Source organism: Bos indicus x Bos taurus, chromosome 15 (assembly GCF_003369695.1).
Source record: "Bos indicus x Bos taurus breed Angus x Brahman F1 hybrid chromosome 15, Bos_hybrid_MaternalHap_v2.0, whole genome shotgun sequence".
NCBI classification, from domain to species: domain Eukaryota; kingdom Metazoa; phylum Chordata; class Mammalia; order Artiodactyla; family Bovidae; genus Bos; species Bos indicus x Bos taurus.
This window is the reverse complement of record NC_040090.1, coordinates 11142500-11147514: the sequence shown is the minus strand read 5'-3', so window position 1 is coordinate 11147514 and position 5015 is coordinate 11142500.

The following is a 5015-nucleotide window of genomic DNA, read 5'->3' as shown; positions in this document are numbered from 1 at the left end:
GCAGAATAAATAGCCATTTGAGGGCCTATGCTCCTCACCAAGCTGAGTTTTTCACTGCAGAAAATGTCTCATCATCATTTCACATAGTAGATCTCAACAAATATTTATTCAACTGATCTGAAAGGGTTACACACTATAAAATACAAAATTATGAAGTGTGTGGCAGGATAATTTAATATATGATATATTTTATGATAATTTAAATGATATATTTATATGATAAATATGTTTTATGATAATTTAAAACATGATATATTTTCCTTACTACAGAACTAATATCCATCCCCAGGGAGAAAACAGAAGTCTTTGGATCATGAAATCCAGAGATCTTCACAAGAGACTTTAGTCAAAAGTCGAGGCTTACAGAGGCAAAGAGCTCAAGTCTATGCATAGGCTGGAGGATACACCCCTGAGATGTGTGACCAGAAAAAATAGCTGAAAGGGAATGTCCTAAGGCAAGTGAACAGAGTTGGGTGTTTGGTGGAAGATGTATACATGGAGGACGCCCGGAGACAAAACCTTGGACCAGGTAGCTTGTAGATACTGGGAACCTCAATGCTGACAACTATGATATTGAGGCTGTAGCTTTCAAAGCCTTACATACAGCTTCCTGGTACTGTGGGATGGAGAAGACGGATCAAGAGAGTCTGGTCAGTGAACATGTAAGGTGGGACTGTAACGGATTAAAGCTAGGAGCTCTTCACTTCTGGGGTTCCGTATAAATCTCCAGGGGCTTCCCAGGTGGTGCTAGTGGTAAAGAACCTGCCTGCCAGTGCAGGAGAACTAAGAGACGCTGGTTTGATCCCTGGGTTGGGAAGATCCCTTGGAGGAGGAAATGACAACCCACTCCAGTATTCTTGCCTGGAAAATGCCATGGACAGAGAAATCTGGTGGACTACAGTCCATGGGGTTGCAAAGAGTAAGATACAACTAATGTGACTTAGCACACATAAATCCCCGATTTTTCAAGAAATCCTAGGAACAAAGGATAGCATAGCAAAAAGGATTCAAAGACATTTAATTCAATTTGGAGAAATAAAAATATGTCATGTTTCTTGCCAGTATACTTGGAGGGAAAAATTCACACACATTACTTATGTACTTATGTACTACAATAAGACATTAAAGTAGTTATCTCTGTATTGTGTTATTATAGGTAGTAGTCAATTTTTCTTCATATTATACATATGTATATATATATATATATTTAAAGTCATGTTTAAAGATAAAACTACAGAAAACCCACCTTCCTACCCTTGACCAGCCAGATGGTGATGCGATGATCCTTCCTAGGAGCAATGGGCCCCAACCTTCTTTAGAACAAAGTCAAACTCTGTGCTTGATTTGGGCCCCTGAGAATCTGGAGAAGCTGTGATGTTCAGAGAAACACTCTGGCTCTCGAAGAGTTTTTATCCTTGAAAAACTCTCACCAGGGGTGTGTTCCAACACACATAATGATTTTGTTGGATGTTAAAGAGTACAAAGTTCTCCAAAGGAAAAAAAGCCAACTCCTTTCCATCAGCTATATCAAGTCACTGAAGTTACTGAAATTAGAAATGCTTCCATGAATCTATGGGAAAGCGGGGTATGTGTGTGTGTGTGTTAATATGCATCATTTCCAGCGCTATGCATTTCTCTATGTAGATCCAGATTTCCACCTGGTAGTATTTTCCTCCTGCCCAAAGGACTCTTTACAAGAACATTCTCTCATATCACCCAAGTAAAATCATCAACATCAGGGTATGACCGCTAATATATTACTACCACCTAATCCTCCGATCCCATTTAAGCCAGTAGTCTCAGTAAATTCTTTTACAGCAAAAGAATAAACGGCACTAGGTTAAGAGAATTGTTCTCTTTTCTAGATTTGTTCTTTTATTCATTCCACAGGAAACATTTTGATGACCCACTCTATGCTGACTCTGTCAATAAGATGAGTCTTAATCTGAGAACCAGCCATAAGTAAATCATAATAATGCAATGACTAAGGGCTGTAAAAGATATGCAGGGACCATTTCAGGACTAAATAAATTGCTGCCCAGCCCAGGGAAGGAAGTGATTCACTCTGCCTGAAGGAATCAGGGACAATGTCACAGAGGAGGTAGTCATTGCTATGACTCTTAAAGGATGAGTAAGAGTTTTTGAAACAAACTGGGAGGACAGAGCACCTGAAAATGAGTTTCTCCCCACATTATCTCACACAGTTCTACGCTTTCAATTGTAACTCAACGTTAGTGACATAAATAACACTAAAATGGCTAGCCAACAAACAAGCAGCAAGGAAGTGAATCCCAACCTTTTACTTTTCCACCTGTGATTCAGTTCATTTGAGGACCTCTGCAGATCTCCTTCCACACAAGGACATTTTTTGTGAGGTGACATCTTTGTAGAGCATAAAATCACTCGTGCTCTGCTTGGTCCTAACATTTCAGTTCAGTTCAGTTCAGTCACTCAGTCATGTCCAACTCTTTGCGACCCCATGAATCGCAACACGCCAGGCCTCCCTGTGCATCACCAACTCCCGGAGTTCACTCACACTCACGTCCATCGAGTCAGTGATGCCATCCAGCCATCTCATCCTCTGTCATCCCCTTCTTCTCCTGCTCCCAATCCCTCCCAGCATCAGAGTCTTTTCCAATGAGTCAACTCTTCGCATCAGGTGGCCAAAGTACTGGAGTTTCAGCTTTAGCATCATTCCTTCCAAAGAAATCCCAGGGCTGATCTCCTTCAGAATGGACTGGTTGGATCTCCTTGCAGTCCAAGGGACTCTCAAGAGTCTTCTCCAACACCACAGTTCAAAAGCATCAGTTCTTCAGCACTCAGCTTTCTTCACAGTCCCACTCTCACATCCATACATGACCACTGGAAAAACCATAGCTTTGACTAGATGGACCTTTGTTGGCAAAGTAATGTCTCTGCTTTTGAATATGCTATCTAGATTGGTCATAACTTTCCTTCCAAGGAGTAAGCGTCTTTTAATTTCATGGCTGCAGTCACCATCTGCAGTGATTTTGGAGCCCAAAATAATAAAGTCTGACACTATTTCCACTGTTTCCCATCTATTTCCATGAAGTATGGGACCAGATGCCATGATCTTCGTTTTCTGGATGTTGAGCTTTAAGCCAACTTTTTCACTCTCCACTTTCACTTTCATCAAGAGGCTCTTTAGTTCCTCTTCACTTTCTGCCATAAAGGCGGTCCTAACATTTGGTTTTGTTTAATTCCACTGTAATCTTCCAAGCTGAGATTTCTTAGTGATGATCAGACAGCCTGTAACAATGTTTAAATAGACTTGGTGCCTTAAGAATAGGTTTGATTTTATTGATTTTCTTATAATGTCTGTAATTGTTCAGTTTGTTGGAGCTTTTTTCTTTCTTTTTTATTGTATTTCCTAATTGCTTTATCTTTCACAGAAAAGATCTGTTTGTAGCTTGTTGATCTTTTCTTCCGTTAAGAATGAATGTTGCGAGAGAGACTTTTGTGAAGAAAAGCAAAACTCCATTATCAAAAGTTTCATTATACCCACTGATATATGTTTCTCGTTCTTAAAAACTCTACAAAATGTCTTTGTCCCTCCCTTCATGAATAACTGGACTCTCTGGAGGAGGGGAAAGAATCTGTTATGTTCAGTACTTTCATTACAATGTCGTGTTATTAGTGTCTGGGATATAACTTTTTCGCTTTGTTATTTGAACAGCTTTGTCCTTCTTAGTGCCTCTGCATTAACATCTGTGTTTTAACAACTGAAATGAAGAGCCATTCCAGGTCAGTGAGGAGGAGCACCCTACACACACATTCATTCAGCAAAGATTCACTGAACACAAACTAAATGCCAAGCAGGTCATCGATTACTGGGGACAAAGAGAGAACAAAACCCAGGTATCCTAATGCTAAAAGCTGGATGAAACTGCAGAGGGGGATCGGGTCTGAAGGGGAAGCAAACTTCAGCCATGATGGTGTGCAGCATTTAGGTTCAGACCAGGGACTCTAGAATCATACAAGTGTGAGTTCAAGTCCCAGTTTTGCTATAAGGGAGTGACCTCAGGCAAATACCTAAGCTATTTGAGTCTCAGTTCTCCTATCTACAATGTACAGATAGCAGCAACACCCGCCTCAAGATTTTTGTATTAAATCAAATATTACAGGCAAAGTGCTAATCATATTGTCAGGAAACTAGTAAGTGTTCAGTAAACTTTAGCTCTAGATTTATGCTGATCTTGCCACATTTATGTTACCATATTAAAAACATAGAAGGATCTCAACACATGTTTGTTGACTAAAGCCAGTCCAAATATTCCACCCTCAAGGTAATCAGTCAGTGTAACATCAGAAATTCAGTTGCGGATTTTCAACCTAAGCTGGGAAGTGGTAGGTGGAGGAAAAAGTGTATAATTTGGGTGTTGAAAGCCAAATTCTCACATTAACACCAAAATTAAAATACTGTGAATGCATGGGTCCACTTATATATGAATATTTTTTCAATAAAATGCACTAGAGCACTATGCCATCCACAGTTGGTTGAATTTATGGATGTGGAACCTCAGATATGGAAGAACCATGGATGGGGGAGCTGGCTATAAGGTATAAGCAGAGTTTCAATTGTATTAAGAGTCAGCACCCTAACCCCTGTGTTATTAAGGTGTCAACCATATTTCTACTAATAGAGAGTTAAAATGATGATCAACAGCTGTCTGCAAATCCACTGCTAGTCCACAATTTCAGCTTCTGTTAAAGAAAATACAGCTAGGGCAATGAATCAGAATATAGTTCTTGGTAATCAAATTGCATCTTCCATTATTTAAACCCAGCTTTGGTCCTTGCACTTAGAGTAAAACGAGAAGACCTTTAGGGATGTAATTAATACAAACTGCACAGGGTGCTTGTCCACCAGAGGTCTCCTCCAGGATGTAAGAAACCCTAAAAAGAAGGATAGGTCCAGAAGGGAGAATCACACAAATTTACACTGAAGACTTCACAGAAAATCATTACCATCTTAAAAATTATCATATGAAGAA